The following is an 18,194-nucleotide window of genomic DNA, read 5'->3' as shown; positions in this document are numbered from 1 at the left end:
AAGTAGGTTTTTGCGGATTGCCACTAGAGCAATTAACTAGTACCTGATCCGTCAGATGAACTAGCCCCAACTACCATCATCCCTGCACAATATAGAATTTTATGTGAAGAAATATAGAAAAGTTGAAGTTGTCGAATAAAAGTAAACAGTGGAGATTTTCCCTGACTCTACGATTCAAGAAAAATCTCGGGGGCTACTGACATAGGCATCCCAAATGGGCCTACTGAAGATAGTACCCGGGGTTTGCTGAAGGCCCACTACCCGAAAAATAAGAAGATTCGGGAACCCAAGATATATTAAGGAAAGTTAGAGCTGTAATAGGAAATGTTATTTGTAATCTGGCGGGGTGAGTTAGAAACCGTCCCGGACTCTGTAACTTGTACAACACGAATCCCTCGGCTCCGCCTCCTATATAAAGGGGGAGTCGAGGGACGAAGAGGTCATCGAATCATTGTTTCAAACCCTAGTTTTCATAATCGTCGAGTACTTTTCGGCTGAAACCTTCGAGATCTACTTGCCCTCTACTTCCAACTAAACCCTAGCCTACAATCCATAGGCATTGACAAGTTGATACCTTGTCACCCGTGGCACCTCTTGACCTGCCCTTCCGCCTACTTAAAGCCTCCGTCGCGAAACCCCCAGTACCGAGAGCCACGATACGGAAAACCTTCCAGAGACGTAGCCGCCGCCAATCCCATCTCGGGGGATTCAGGAGATCGCCTCCGGCACCCTGCCGGAGAGGGGAATCATCTCCCGGAGGACTCTTCATCGCCATGATCGCCTCCGAATTGATGTGTGAGTAGTTCACCCCTGGACCATGGGTCCATAGCAGTAGCTAGATGGTCGTCTTCTCCTAATTGTGCTATCATGCTCGATCTTGTGAGCTGCCTATCATGATCAAGATCGTTTCTTTGTAATCCTACATGTTGTGTTTGTTGGGATCCGATGGATATTGAATACTATGTCAAGTTGATTATCAATCTATCATATATGAGTTGTTTATGTTCTTGCATGCTCTCCGTTGCTAGTAGAGGCTCTGGCCAAGTTGATACTTGTGACTCCAAGAGGGAGTATTTATGCTCGATAGTGGGTTCATGCCTCCATTAAATCTGGGACAGTGACAGAAAGTTCTAAGGTTGTGGATGTGCTGTGGCCACTAGGGATAAAACATCGATGCTTTGTCTAAGGATATTTGTGTTGATTACATTACGCACCATACTTAATGCAATTGTCGGTTGCTTGCAACTTAATACCGGAAGGGGTTCGGATGATAACCTGAAAGTGGACTTTTTAGGCATAGATGCATGCTGGATGGCGGTCTATGTACTTTGTCGTAATGCCCTGATTAAATCTCATAGTACTCATCATCATATATGTATGTGCATTGTTATGCCTTCTTTATTTGTCAATTGCCCAACTGTAATTCGTTCACCCAACATGCTATTTATCTTATGGGAGAGACACCGCTAGTGAACTGTGGACCCCGGTCTATTCTTTACATCTGAAATACAATCTACTGCAATACTTGTTCTTTACTGTTCTTCGCAAACAATCATCTTCCACACAATACGGTTAATCCTTTGTTCACAGCAAGCCGGGGAGATTGACAACCTCACTATTACGTTGGGGCAAAGTACTTTGGTTGTGTTGTGTAGGTTCCACGTTGGCGCCGGAATCCCTGGTGTTGCGCCGCACTACATTCCGCCACCATCAACCTTCAACGTGCTTCTTGACTCCTACTGGTTCGATTAAACCTTGGTTTCTTACTGAGGGAAACTTGCTACTGTGCGCATCACACCTTCCTCTTGGGGTTCCCAACGGACGTGTCAACTACACGCATCAAGCAAATTTCTGGCGCCGTTGCCGGGGAGATCAAGACACGCATCAAGCAAAGCAGTTTGTGTACTAATAAATTCTTTAAGCATGGCTTCAAGACCAGGGGGTACATTCCTATTATTATTGTAAGAATTACCATAAGAATTACCATAACCATTACCATTAGCAGAAGGATATGGCCTATAGTTTTTACTAGAATTATTCCTATAAGCATTGTTATTGAAATTATTATTTTTAATGAAATTCACATCAACTTGTTCTTCTTGGGCAACCAATGAAGCTAAAGGAACATTATTTGGATCAACATTAGATCTACCATTCACAAGCATAGACATAATCACATCAATCTTATCACTCAAGGAGGAGGTTTCTTCAACATAATTTACCTTCTTACCTTGTGGAGCTCTTTCCGTGTGCCATTTAGAGTAATTTATCATCATATCATCAAGAAGCTTTGTCGCCGCCCCCAAAGTAATAGACATAAAGGTACCTCCAGCAGCTGAATCCAATAGGTTCCGCGAAGAAAAAATCAGTCCTGCATAGAAAGTTTGGATGATCATCCAAGTAGTCAGTCCATGGGTTGGGCAATTCTTTACCAAAGATTTCATTCTTTCCCATGCTTGAGCAACATGTTCATTATCCAATTGCTTGAAATTCATTATGCTACTTCTCAAAGATATAATTTTAGCAGGAGGATAATATCTACCAATAAAAGCATCTTTACATTTAGTCCATGAATCAATACTATTCTTAGGCAAAGATAGCAACCAATCTTTAGCTCTTCCTCTTAAGGAGAAAGGAAACAATTTCAATTTTATAATATCACCATCTACATCCTTATACTTTTGCATTTCACAAAGTTCAACAAAATTATTAAGATGGGCAGCAGCATCATCAGAACTAACACCAGAAAATTGCTCTCTCATAACAAGATTCAGTAAAGCAGGTTTAATTTCAAAGAATTCTGCTGTAGTAGCAGGTGGAGCAATAGGTGTGCGTAGGAAATCATTATTATTAGTGTTTGTGAAGTCACACAACTTAGTATTTTCAGGGGTATTCATTTTAGCAGAGGTAAATAAAGCAAACTAAACAAAGTAAATGCAAGTAACTAATTTTTTTGTGTTTTTGATATAGAGAGCAAGACAGTAAATAAAGTAAAGCTAGCAACTATTTTTTTTGTGTTTTGTTTAAGTGCAGTAAACAAAGTAGTAAATAAAATAAAGCAAGACAAAAACAAAGTAAATAGATTGGAAGTGGAGGAAGTGTTCAAGGATCAAAAGAGGAGGATGATACAATATGATCAAGAAGAGTGAAAAGTCTAAGCTTGGGGATGCCCCCGTGGTTCATCCCTTCATATTTAAAGAAGACTCAAGCATCTAAGCTTGGGGATGCCCAAGGCATCCCCTTCTTCATCGACAACATTATCAGGTTCCTCTAATGAAACTATATTTTTATTCAGTCACATCTTATGTGCTTTGCTTGGAGCGTCTGTTTGCTTTAGTTTTTGTTTTGTTTGAATAAAGTCGGATCCTAGCATTCTTTATATTGGAGATATTACGCTCCGCTGTTTCGTATGAACACATGTGTTCTTAGCTTTATCTTTAATGTTCATTGCGAAAATTGAACTACCTCATTCATTGATATATGGTTGGAAACGGAAAATGCCGCATGTGGTAAATGGTATAATGTCTTGAATAATGTGATACTTGGCAATTGTTGTGCTCATATAGATCTTGTTTAAACTCTTGCATCATGTACCTTGTACCCATTAATGAATAACTACATAGAGCATGTTAAAATTTGGTTTGCATGCTTGTTCTCTCTAAGTCTAGATATTTTCTGGTTAAGGTGTTTGAACAACAAGGAGACGATGTAAAGTCTTATAATGCTTACAATATGTTTATATGTGAGTCTTGCTGCACCATTTCATACTTGAGTTTGCTTCAAACAACCTTGCTAGCCTAGCCTTGTATTGAGAGGAGTTCTTCTCGTGCATCCAAATCCTTGAGCCAAAACTATGCCATTTGTGTCCACCATACCTACCTACCACATGGTATTTCTCCGCCATTCCAAAGTACATTACTTGAGTGCTACCTTTAAAATTCCATTCTTTGCCTTTACAATATATAGCTCATGGGACAAAATAGCTTAAAAACTATCGTGGTGAAGAATATGTACCTATGTGTCTTATTTCTTAGTAAGTTGCTTGTTGAGCGGTAACCATGTTTTCTGGGGACGCCATCAACTTTTACCTTTGTTGAATATCATGTGAGTTGCTATGCATATTCGTCTTGTCTGAAGTAAGGGAGATTTTCATGATCAAATGGTTTGAGTATGCATATTGTTAGAGAAGAACATTGGGCCGCTAACTAAAGCCATGAATCATGGTGGAAGTTTCAGTGTGAATATAAAACCTCAATCTCTTATGAGAATATTACCTGTTGTTGAATGCTTAAGCATTAAAAGAGGAGTCCATTATCTGTTGTCTATGTTGTCCCGGTATGGGTGTCTAAGTTGAGAATGATCAAAAGCGAGAAATCCAATGCGAACCTTCTCCTTAGACCCTTGTACAGGCGGCATAGAGGTACCCCTTTGTGACACTTGGTTGAAACATATGTTATGCAATGATAATCCGTGTTAATCCAAGCTAATTAGGACAAGGTGCGGGCACTATTAGTATACTATGCATGAGGCTTGCAACTTATAAGATATCTTATACATAACTCATATGATTTATTACTACCGTTGACAAAATTGTTTCTTGTTTTCAAAATGAAAGCTCTAGCACAAATATAGTAATCCATGCTTCCCTCTGCGAAGGGCCTTTCTTCTACTTTATTGTTGAGTCAGTTTGCCTATTCTCTCTATCTTAGAAGCAAACACTTGTATCAACTGTGTGCATTGATTCTTACATGTTTACCTATTGCACTTGTTATATTACTTTGTGTTGACAATTATCCATGAGATATACATGTTGAAGTTGAAAGCAACCGCTGAAACTTATATCTTCCTTTGTGTTGTTTCAAAGCTTTCTACTAAGAATTTATTGCTTATGAGTTAACTGTTATGCAAGTCTTATTGATTCTTGTCTTAAAAGTATTATTCATGAAAAGTCTTTGCTATATGATTCATTTGTTTACTCATTATCTTCATCATTGCTTCGAATCGCTGCATTCATCTCATGTGCTTTACAATAGTATGATCAAGATTATGATAGCATGTCACTTCAGAAATTATCTTTGTTATCGTTTACCTACTCGAGGGCGAGTAGGAACTAAGCTTGGGGATGCTTGATACGTCCCAAACGTATCTATAATTTCTTATGTTCCATGCTACTTTTATGATGATACTCACATGTTTTATATACATTATATTTCATATTTATGCATTTTCTGGCACTAACCTATTGACGAGATGCCGAAGAGCCAGTTGCTGTTTTCTGCTGTTTTTGGTTTCAGAAATCCTAGTAAGGAAATATTCTCGGAATTGGACGAAATCAACGCCCAGGGTCCTATTTTGCACCAAGCTTCCAGAAGTCCGAGGGAGAGACGAAGTGGGGCCACGAGGCGCCGCCACAACATGGCGGCGCGGCCAGCAAGGGGCCCGCGCGGCCCTGTTGTGTGGGGCCCCCGTGGCGCCTCTTGACCTGCCCTTCCGCCTACTTAAAGCCTTCGTCGCGAAACCCCCAGTACCGAGAGCCACGATACGGAAAACCTTCCAGAGACGCAGCCGCCGCCAATCCCATCTCGGGGGATTCAGGAGATCGCCTCCGGCACCCTGCCGGAGAGGGGAATCATCTCCCGGAGGACTCTTCATCGCCATGATCGCCTCCGGATTGATGTGTGAGTAGTTCACCCCTGGATCATGGGTCCATAGCAGTAGCTAGATGGTCGTCTTCTCCTAATTGTGCTACCATGCTCGATCTTGTGAGCTGCCTATCATGATCAAGATCGTTTCTTTGTAATCCTACATGTTGTGTTTGTTGGGATCTGATGGATATTGAATACTATGTCAAGTTGATTATCAATCTATCATATATGAGTTGTTTATGTTCTTGCATGCTCTCCGTTTCTAGTAGAGGCTCTGGCCAAGTTGATACTTGTGACTCCAAGAGGGAGTATTTATGCTCGATAGTGGGTTCATGCCTCCATTAAATGCAGGACGAGGATGAAAGTTTAAGGTTGTGGATGTGCTGTTGCCACTAGGGATAAAACATCGATACTTTGTCTAAGGATATTTGTGTTGATTACATTACGCACCATACTTAATGCAATTGTCGGTTGCTTGCAACTTAATACCGGAAGGGGTTCGGATGATAACCTGAAAGTGGACTTTTTAGGCATAGATGCATGCTGGATGGCGGTCTATGTACTTTGTCGTAATGCCCTGATTAAATCTCATAGTACTCATCATCATATATGTATGTGCATTATTATGCCTTCTTTATTTGTCAATTGCCCAACTGTAATTCGTTCACCCAACATGCTTTTTATCTTATGGGAGAGACACCGCTAGTGAACTGTGGACCCCGGTCTATTCTTTACATCTGAAATACAATCTACTGCAATACTTGTTCTTTACTGTTCTTCGCAAACAATCATCTTCCACACAATACGGTTAATCCTTGGTGTTGCGCCGCACTACATTCCGCCACCATCAACCTTCAACGTGCTTCTTGACTCCTACTGGTTCGATTAAACCTTGGTTTCTTACTGAGGGAAACTTGCTACTGTGCGCATCACACCTTCCTCTTGGAGTTCCCAACGGACGTGTCAACTACAAGCATCACGCGGCCCTAGCGTGTGGCCCCCTCGGCTGGCCTCCGACGCCCTCCTTCGGACTACTTAACGCCTTCGACCTAAAAACGCACGGGGGTTAGACGAAATCGCCAGAAGACATCCAGTACGCCGCCACCATCGCGAAACTCCGTCTCGGGACCAGAAACTCCGTTTTGGCACTCCGCCGGGACGGGGAATTGGAGGAGATCATCGTCATCATCACCACCGACGCCTCTCCATCAACCATCCATGTTTCCCCCATCCATGTGTGAGTAATTCCCCCGCTGTAGGCTGAAGGGGATGGTAGGGATTGGATGAGATTGGTCATGTAATAGCATAAGATTGTTAGGGCATAGTGCCTAGTGTCCGTAATTGGTACTTTTATGATATTGTTGCAACTTGTTATGCTTAATGCTTGTCACTAGGGCCCGAGTGCCATGATCTCAGATCTGAACATGTTATCAATTCATTATGATATTCATTGCTTTATGATCTTACCTGCAAGTTGTATACACGTATTGTTGTCCGGAACCCGAGGCCCCAAAGTGATAGAAATTGGAACAACCGAAGGGGATGGCAGTGATATGAGGATCACATGTGTTCACGGAGTGTTAATGCTTTGCTCCGGTGCTCTATTAAAAGGAGTGCCTTAATTTCCAGTAGATTCCCTAGAGGCCCGGCTGCCACCGGCTGGTAGGACAAAAGATGTTGTGCAAGTTTCTCATTGCGAGCACGTACGACTATATATGGAACACATGCCTATTGATTGATTAGTACTTGGATACCGTTTTATTATTATCTGCAAATGCCCTGCTTTGATTGTTACATGAGTTTCTCTCATCCATGCAAAGCCCGTTCATCCATCCCTGTGCCTACAGTATTTTAATCCTGCTGTTTACTATAATCACTACTGCTGTTTTTGTTACTCTGCTGCTGTTATTTCACTACTGCTACTGCTATAAAACTGTTACTACTGATAAACTCTAGCGAGCAAGTCTATTTCCAGGTGCAGCTGAATTGACAACTCCGCTGTTAAGGCTTTCAAGTATTCTTTGTCTCCCCTTGTGTCGAATCAATAAATTGGGTTTTACTTCCCGCGAAGACTGTTGCGATCCCCTATACTTGTGGGTTATCAAGACTATTTTCTGGCGCCGTTGCCGGGGAGCATAGCTTTATTTGGAAGTTCACTTGGATTGATATTGTTCGCTGCAAATTCTCCATCATGGGTAAACCTCACGATACTAAAGTCGCCATATTACCATCCACTACAAGAAAAGGTACAACTCTGAGTACCTCTGCTGCTCTTGATTCACCATCTGTGATAGATAAACTTGTTTCACCACCACATGCTTCACATGCTGGTACTTCTGCTAGATCTGAAAATTCCTCTCATAATTTTGATGATGCTTCTGCTGTGCTTGATAATGATGGTTCATTGGGATCTTTTCTAGATGCTACAATTGCTAGGTCTAGACAAATTGAAAATACTGAAACTCCTAATGAAAATGCTGTTACACCTGTTAATTCACCTGAGTCTGTTGAATACTCTAGTGATGATCTTGATGAGGATTATGTGGAACTTGATGATGATTTCATTGATAAATGCAATGCTACTACTGATGCAAGTAAAATTAAAAAGCTTCTTGCACAACATACTGTTAGATATAAACTGTCTCCTGATCCTAAATTTGCCACATCTCCTATAAACATTAAGGATAAGGATTATGATTTTTCTCTTGATTTATCTCATATATCTATTGTTGAGAAAACACCTTTTTGTGGTTCTGAAAAAGAAAGTGCTGTAGAACACATGATTGAGCTATCCACTCTGAGTAGCTTGTTTTCTGATGATGTTAAGAAGCGTACTTATTTCGTTGCTAAAATTTTCCCTTTCTCATTAAAGGATGATGCTAAAACTTGGTATAATAGTTTGCCACCTGATTCTATTAATAGTCCAAAAGAATTGCTTGATGTTTTCTTCCGGAAATACTTTCCTGCTAGTGCTCAACATATTGCTTTGCAGAGAATTTATAATTTTGATCAGGAAGATGGAGAGAAATTGCCTGAGGCTTGGGCTAGATTTTGCTCTCTTATTAGAGCTCGGCCTGACCATGATTTGGAAAAGCATGATTTACTTGATATATTTTATAGTGGACTAACCATTGAGTCTAGGGCATACCTGGATAGTTGTGCTGGTTGTGTTTTCAGGAAAAGAACTCAGGGCACGATATTTGAAGAATTATTGGCGAGAATAGGCCGGAATCATGATGATTGGTCTACACCTGAACCAACCCCGACACCAATATTGAAGAAGAGGGGTATGATTAAATTAAATGATGAAGATATGGGGGAAGCCAAGAAATCTCTTAAAGAGAAAGGTATTAAATCCGAAGACGTGAAGAATTTACCTCCCATAGAAGATTCATGTAAGATCACTCCCCCTTCATCCATGATTGAGGTACACTCTCTTGAACGCTTTCCTAGAGAAGATATTCCATATTCAAAACCTCCTGCTCAATGCTTAGATGAGTTTGATAATTATATTGTTAAGCAAAATAATTTCAATATGAGAGTAGAGAATCATTTAATGGAAAATTCTCGAGCTATTGGTGAATTGCATGGTATTGTGGAGAGAACCTCCAATGATGTTAAGATGCTTGTTAAACATTTTCAAATTGTTCAAACTCAAATTGATCAACTCACTAAAGTGCAAAATGACTTGTTAAAAAATAATTCTAAAGAAAAACACGCTTATGAAGTAACGACTAGAGGCGGTGTTTCTACCCAGGATCCTCTATATCCTGAAGGGCATCCCAAAAGAGTTGAACAAGATTCTCAACGAACTGAAACTAGTGCTCCATCTAAGAAAAAGAAAAAGAAACATAACACTGTTGTAGAATCCTCTGAGCCTGTTAATGATCCTAATAGTATTTCTATTTCTGATGCTGAAACTGAAAGTGGTAATGAACATGATAAAGATAACGATAAGAATGATGCTTCTGATAAAGAAGAGGTTGAAGATGAACCTGAAAAGCATGCTAAAAATAAAAAGTATACTAAAGAAGAGTTTATTGCTAAGAAACATGGTAATGAAAGAGAACCTTGGGTTCAAAGCAAATGCCTTTTCCTGCTAAGAAACTAAAATCAAAGGAAGAAGAACACTATAATAAATTTTGCGATTGGATGAAACCTTTATTCCTGCAAATCCCTTTGACTGATGCTATTAAATTGCCTCCTTATTCAAAGTATATGAAAGATATTGTCTCTAACAAAAGGAAATTTCCTAATGAGGAGATTTCCACTATGCTTGCTAATTATTCTTTCAATGGTAAGGTTCCAAAGAAGCTTGGCGACCCAGGTATACCGACTATTCCTTGTTCTATTAAGAATAATTATGTTAGAACTGCTCTATGTGATTTGGGAGCGGGTGTTAGTGTTATGCCTTTCTCTCTTTATAAGAGACTTTATTTAGATAAGTTGATACCAACTGATATATCTTTGCAAATGGCTGATAAATCTACTGCTATTCCTGTTGGTATATGTGAGGATGTTCCTGTTCAAGTTACTAATAACTCCTTGATATTAACTGATTTTGTTGTGTTGGAAATGCCTGAAGATGATAATATGTCTATTATTCTTGGGAGACCTTTTCTTAACACCGCAGAGGCTGTTATTGATTGCAATAAAGGAAAAGTTACTTTCAATGTTGATGACAAGGAGCATACCGTTTATTTTCCCAAGAGGATTGAGAAAGCATGTGGAGTTAATACAATTTCTAATGTGAGAACTATCAAAGTGGGAACTATTGATTGTCCTATATATGAGCCTAAAGAAGAATATCAAACTCTTGTGATTGGATCCATATCAATACAATACAAGGTAACATGATTGATTTGAGGTTTATTTCTTCTTATGCTATGTAAAATTTATTTGGTGGCAAGACTTGATCAACCTTGTTAACAAATTCATTTTATATGCATAGAGGAACTAAACAACATCTCTTTCTTCCTCCACTTGATCTATTTGCTGTAGCACTTTTGTTTTGCAAAGTTCTTTAGTTAATTAGAGATTTCAAAATCTTTTTCTGCCCAGTAATAATAATTTTGACACCCAGAAATGTGCATTTTTCAAAGTTTTCAAAAATTCACAAAAATTATACCGTTGGTCTTATTTTTCGACGAGGCATCTGGGAACACCCGGGGATGACCAGTGGGGCACCCCAGGGTGGCACCCCACAGGCCGGCGCGGCCAGCAAGGGGGGCGCGCCACCCTGGCGTGTGGGCCCCTCCTTGCCCCACTACATCATCTCTTCCTCCCACTTTCTTCTCTCTCCCGAAAAAACTCGCACCAGGTTCCTCTCACTCGCGTTTTTGCTCAAGAGCTCCAGATTTCTCGATCTCTTTGCTCAGCCCAGATTTCTGTCTGAAATTTGGCACATTTGCTCTCCGGTATGTGACTCCTCCGATTATCCAAGTAGAATTTTGTTTGGTGGAGTATATCTTGAATATTTTGCTGCTGTAGGTAACATGTTTAGTGAGCTTGCATGCTTGTTCTAAGTGGTAAAAACTAGTTTTGATGCATGATTAGTACTTTAGCAAGCTCCTATGGTAGTTTCCCTCAATTATATGTCACCAAATCAAGTTTTATAATGTTTGTTGAAAAATTTCAGAAAAGGAAGATGGATAACCACAACTTTGGAGAAGTGTTTGAAAGAGAGACAACGAGCACGGGGAGGCCCTCAAGGTCATCCACCCGATTCAGGCAATCCTATAATGAGGACCTCATCGCACCAAGCTTCGCACCCGAAGAGGACAATGGAGTCCCTAACGCTTCATCCTTCCCATGTTATGACTTTTTGAGAAATGCAGGTTTGTTGGATGATTTCTTGACCCTTGTCGGTAAGGCAGGCTTAACCACCTACATGGGAGATGAGAGTGAGCAATACTACACGCTCACTAAAATCTTTGTGGAGAGCTTCAAGTTCAACAACAAGCACTTTCGCCAGATAGTTGCATTCAAGATCTATGGTAAACCTATTACTATGAAGTTGGAAGATTTCTGTGCTGCATTGGATATTGCCCCTGTAGGAACAGCAAAGAAGATTGAGGACAACCCCAAGGAATTGCTGGAGCTCTATCGAGGAATCACAAATGATGATTGTCGCACCATTCAGCCTGGCAAGATAAGAAACATTCAACTCCCCGCCATTAAGTATTTTGCTTATTACATTGCTACTAGCATTCTTGGTAGGGAGAACACTAGTAATATATCTAGCTATCATCTTGCTTTCTTAATTGCTGCACTCACTGGGGACACGCCTTATCATCTTGGTGCTCTTGTTGCTCGCCGCTTGTCTAACAAGGGACCTATATTTGGAGGAATTATCGCATCGCGCATTTTAGCATATCTAGAACTTCCTCTTGACCCTACTGATGTGAAACTAACTCCTATAAGGCTTGATATTGTTGCTATGAAGTGTCATCAATTTGTTACAGCTGACTCTAGTTTAGATAATATTGTCTATAGAATGTTGTTTGCTAACGGGGAAGAGAGGGAAATCCTTTTGCCGCAGCTAGATTTGTTCAGTATTGACAGGAAACAATGGTCACGCTCTAAGGAGGAGGTGGATGAACAATTGAAGATACAAGGCTTCCACCAGCAGCATGACTCCGAGGACGCCGAGCCCTCCTACGACTACACCGTCACGTATCCGGGTGCTTCTTCCAGCACATACCCGGAATATGACCCATCTTCGTCGTACTACGGAGGTGCTACTTCATGGGCACCATGGGATTGATCTCCACTTAGGCCAAAAGCCTAAGCTTGGGGGAGGTATACCGGCATCACTCATTCTTTGCATATTATGGTTGCTGGATACTTGTACATACTTGTTTGTTTTCTTAGAGTGGTTTTCTAATAAGAGGAAGATGATATTTAGGGAAGTGCTGCCTGAAAACAGATTCTGGACTGTTACTAAAAAAAATCGTGTGCACAGCCAGAATGTCATTTTGAGCTGCCAATTTTTGTGCATGTTCCCCAGGTTGTTATCTAACTTTCATTAGTTGAACACTTTTCGAGCTGAGCAGCGGAAGAATTTCTTAAAAATTGATTACTGTACTGCTGTCATGTTTTGGCAGATTTCTGCCATCTTGCTTTTCTGTGTTTCTTTTAGTTTTCATTTTCTTGTTTTTGCTTTGGTTCTTTCCTAAAACACAAAAAGACCAAAAAAAAATCTGTTGTTTCTCTTCACCATTTGTTTATTTTGGTTTCTTGCTTTGATTTTGCTTTGTGTGCTATCGTTGGTTTGCTATAAGAAAACCCAAAAGGATTTTGCTTGGTTTGCTTGTTTCCTTTTGTTCTTGTTTCTAATTCGAAAACACCAAAAATATTTGCTATTCTTCTTTGGTTTTGTAAAGTTCATTATGATTTCAATGGTCTTCGGTGGCTGGAGCGTGGTTTTCATTTCATATTATTCAAGCTACACAAGTGAAAAAGGCAATAATGACGATCTACGACAATCCGATTGTGGTGAGAGGCTGGTATGAACTCTATTTGTTTTCATTTTTGTACATATACTCATCCATGTGAGCATGCTTAGTTGGTTCATGTGAGGTATATGTCATTTAAGAAAGTCTAGTAGTTCATGATCTCTCATGATCAGCTCCAATTTATTAATATGAGTAGCATGTCATAAATATTTGCTTGCATTGTTTTATTCATAGATAGGTGTGACATTGTGGTATCCTCCTCTGAATAATTCATTTGAATCAACTTGGCACATGCTCACGCATGCATATGACTGAACAAATGTCAATTAAGCCTCGATGATTTACTTTACCTCAGAGTTCTTGTATCACTTTTATGCCTCCGTTAATTTATTTTTGTCGCAAGCATGATTATGACAGTTACTGCTCTCTTGATTGTCGCTTCCCAGTCTATTGCTAGCCTTCATTTGTACTGAGCGGGAACGCTGCTCGTGCTTCCAAACCCCTGAAAACCAAGTTATTCCAGAGTGTCCACCATAAATACCTATGCATGGCATTTCAAACCATTCCAAGTAAATTCTCATGTGCTACCTTTAAAACCTTCAAAATGCTTCTCAATTTGTGTTTATGTTTTATAGCTCATGAGGAAGTATGTGGTGTTTATCTTTCAATCTTGTCATTTACTCCGGACGGACTTTCACCAATGGACTAGTGGCACATCCGCTTATCCAATAATTTTGCAAAAAGAGCTGGCAACGGGGTTCCCAGCCCCAATTAATTAACCTTCATAAATTTATAAATAGACACTCCTCCATGGTATGTGATTGTTGGCAGGCACCCGAGGATTCGGTTAGCCATGGCTTGAGAAAGCAAAGGTGGGGAGGAGTGTCATCTAAATAAAACTGAAATAAAAAGGCACTCCTTCATGGTATGAGATTGTTGGCAGGCACCCGAGGATTCAGTTAGCCATGGTTTGTGAAAGCAAGGTTGGAAGGAGTGCCACCCAAAAATAAATTTCATGGGAGCCGCTCTTGAAAGTCTGGTTGATGAGGTAGTTAGAGTACCCATTACCATTCGTTGACAACAACAAACACCTCTCAAAATAATTTTACTCCTGTTTTACAAATGAAAAGCTCTAGCACATGTTAATCCCTGCTTCCCTCTGCGAAGGGTCAATCTTTTACTTTTACATTGAGTCTCCATCCTTTCTTTGAGCACTTTCTTGAGAGCATAACTGTCATTCTTAGTATAATATGCTTGTCCCAAAATGTGATTAATTGTGGTATAACTTTGATGCTTTTATCTTTGATAATCTTTACTTCCAGTCTTCTCATGAACCTCAAAGGTGCCCAAGCATTTATGTTTTGCTGTACAAACACGAGCAAACGAGATACCACTTTATCATATCCTTCTATGAACATTGCAATCCTGCTGATAGACCTGATTCATGATGCTCATTATTAATTTGTTGGTACCTTTTCCATGATTGACATAGCTATTAGATGATTTTATTTGCATGTATCTTAGTATGAATTGCTTAAGTACTTGCCATATCATGAGAATATTTACATCATATGAACAAATGTGTTCGTGAAAGTTCTTTTATCGCACTCAGTTGTTAACTGAATTGCTTGAGGACAAGCAATAAGCTAAGCTTGGGGGGAGTTGATACGTCCAAAATGTATCTACTTCCCCGAACACTTTTGCTATTGTTCTGCCTCTAATTTGTGTATTTTGGATACAACTAACACGGACTAACACTGTTTTCAGCAGAACTCTTCTGGTGTCTCGTTTTTGTGCAGAAATCCAACTTTCAGGAAAATCCTCGGAATTTATGCGAAAGGTATTATTTTTCCAGAAGATTGACGGAGCCAGAAGGGCAAGCCAGGTGGAGGCCCGAGGGCCCCACACACTAGTCCGGCGCGGCCTAGGAGGGGAGCGCGTGGCCCTAGCGTGTGGCCCCTCGGCTGGCCTCCGACGCCCTCCTTCGGACTACTTAACGCCTTCGACCTAAAAACGCACGGGGGTTAGACGAAATCGCTAGAAGACATCCAGTACGCCGCCACCATCGCGAAACTCTGTCTTGGGACCAGAAACTCCGTTCTGGCACTCCGCCGGGACGGGGAATTGGAGGAGATCATCGCCATCATCACCACCGACGCCTCTCCATCAACCATCCATGTGTCCCCCATCCATGTGTGAGTAATTCCCCCGCTGTAGGCTGAAGGGGATGGTAGGGATTGGATGAGATTGGTCATGTAATAGCATAAGATTGTTAGGGCATAGTGCCTAGTGTCTGTAATTGGTACTTTTATGATATTGTTGCAACTTGTTATGCTTAATGCTTGTCACTAGGGCCCGAGTGCCATGATCTCAGATCTGAACATGTTATCAATTCATTATGATATTCATTGCTTTATGATCTTACCTGCAAGTTGTATACACGTATTGTTGTCCGGAACCCGAGGCCCCAAAGTGACAGAAATTGGGACAACCGAAGGGGATGGCAGTGATATGAGGATCACATGTGTTCACGGAGTGTTATTGCTTTGCTCCGGTGCTCTATTAAAAGGAGTGCCTTAATTTCCAGTAGATTCCCTAGAGGCCCGGCTGCCACCGGCTGGTAGGACAAAAGATGTTGTGCAAGTTTCTCATTGCGAGCACGTACGACTATATATGGAACACATGCCTATTGATTGATTAGTACTTGGATACCGTTTTATTATTATCTGCAAATGCCCTGCTTTGATTGTTACATGAGTTTCTCTCATCCATGCAACGCCCGTTCATCCATCCATGTGCCTACAGTATTTTAATCCTGCTGTTTACTATAATCACTACTGCTGTTTTTGTTACTCTGCTTCTGTTATTTCACTACTATCGCTATAAAAGCTGTTACTCGATAAACTCTTGCGAGCAAGTCTGTTTCCAGGTGCAGCTGAATTGACAACTCCGCTGTTAAGGCTTTCAAGTATTCTTTGTCTCCCCTTGTGTCGAATCAATAAATTGGGTTTTACTTCCCGCGAAGACTGTTGCGATCCCCTATACTTGTGGGTTATCAATTGTATCTACAAGTTGTTTGCACATGTCTATGTCCGGAACCCGATGCCCCAGAGTGACAACAACTGGGATAACTGGAGGGGAAGGTGTAGGTATGAGGATCACATGTTTTCACCAAGTGTTAATGCTTTGCTCCGGTGCTCTATTAAAAGGAGTACCTTAATTGCTAGTAGATTCCCTTGAGGCCCGGCTGCCACCGGCTGGTTGGACAAAAGATGTTATGCAAGTTTCTCATTGCGAGCACGTATGACTATATATGGAAAACATGCCTACATCATTAATAATCTTGATGTTCTATCTTAATGCTATTTCAATCCTATCAATTGCCCAACTGTAATTTGTTCACCCAACACTTGTTATTTGAGAGTTACCACTAGTGTAGATAGCTGGGAACCCCGGTCCATCTCTTATCATCATATACTCGTTCTATATGTCATTGGAAGTAGTATCAACTATTTTCTGGTGCCATTGCCTCTGTGTTACTGTTACTGCTGTTGTGTTACTGTTACTATTGCTCTCATATTACTGCTGCTTTCACATCACCCCTGTTACTAGTGCTTTTCCAGGTGCAGCTGAATTGACAACTCAGTTGTTAAGGCTTATAAGTATTCTTTACCTCCCCTTGTGTCGAATCAATAAATTTGGGTTTTACTTCCCTCGAAGACTATTGCGATCCCCTATACTTGTGGGTTATCAAGACTATTTTCTGGCGCCGTTGCCGGGGAGGCATAGCTCTACTCATAAGTTCACCTGGGGAGTACACTCTACCTCTCTCTCTGTTTTTTTTTTTTTTTTTTTTTGCTTAGTTTACTTTTGTCTAGTTTATTTGTGCTTAGTTTATTACTGTCTAGTATTATTTTGCTTAGTTTACTTTTGTCTAGTTTCTTTTTGTTTTGTTTTATTTTTCTTATATACCCAAAAATCCATAAAAATTTGAAAAACCGAAAAATTAAAAACTGTTGTTATGGGAGAACCCACAACCTATCTGGAGCTTATAGAATTATATAACAGTTACAGAGAATCAAGAAAGGGTAAAGTCATGAGTGCTGTGATAGAAAAATTGAATACAATTGCTAAAATCTTGCTTAAACGCCATGATATAAACTGTTGCTCTAAAGAGGATACTAAACATCTGAAATTCCAATGTGGCTTTAGTGAAGAAGTTTTAATTAAGAACTATAATTGGAATAGCTATATTCATTTTGGGTTCGAAGAGGTAGAACAATTTGTCTTATTTATGGGAGCTTCTGAGATCGAATCCTTCATGGCTAAAAATTATGAAACTTGTGTTGTTTGTAAGGACCTTAAATATTATGTCTCTTCTATCCTGTGAAAGAAGAAATTGATGAACCTGAAAGCTCATTGGATGAAAAAGAGGAGAAAATTGATGAACCTGAAAGCTCATTGGATGAAAAAGAGGAGAGTAAAAGGAGGAAGAATGGATTAGCTACCCATGCCAACCTTCTAATGAGAGTAACTCTTTATCTCTTACACTATTTGATTGTCCTCCATGCTTACCAAAGGAGGATGAGTGTTATGTTCCTGTGGATTCTCTTGCAATATTCCCTATGAGTAAAACTCGTGTGAATAATTATGCTACTGTTATCTATGATAATCCATGCTATTTTGATAAATCTTATGATAATGCTTTGTTTGTGCCAGATATCGAAATGCATGGTACTAAAGAGTTTTGCTTAGCAAATGTTTATGATAAAACTCTAGATGATGGTCCTATGTTACTTGATAATATTAATTGTACCACTAATGAAAATGGGATTGGAGAGGTCTTGACTTTATCTAGGAGTCCCATATCTTTTGAGATTGATCAATCATCTTGTTATATTATTGATAAAAGTGGGTTTGAAAGTTTTAATCCCATTATTTTTGAGCTTGATAAAAATTATGTGTTTGTGGATCATGAAAAGCATGCTGTATGTGATAGTTATATTGTTGAGTTTATTCATGAAACTACTGAAAATTATTATGAGAGAGGAAAATATGGTTGTAGAAATTAGTATGGTACTAAAACACCTCT

Source organism: Lolium perenne, chromosome 3 (assembly GCF_019359855.2).
Source record: "Lolium perenne isolate Kyuss_39 chromosome 3, Kyuss_2.0, whole genome shotgun sequence".
NCBI classification, from domain to species: domain Eukaryota; kingdom Viridiplantae; phylum Streptophyta; class Magnoliopsida; order Poales; family Poaceae; genus Lolium; species Lolium perenne.
This window is presented reverse-complemented; position numbering follows the sequence as displayed.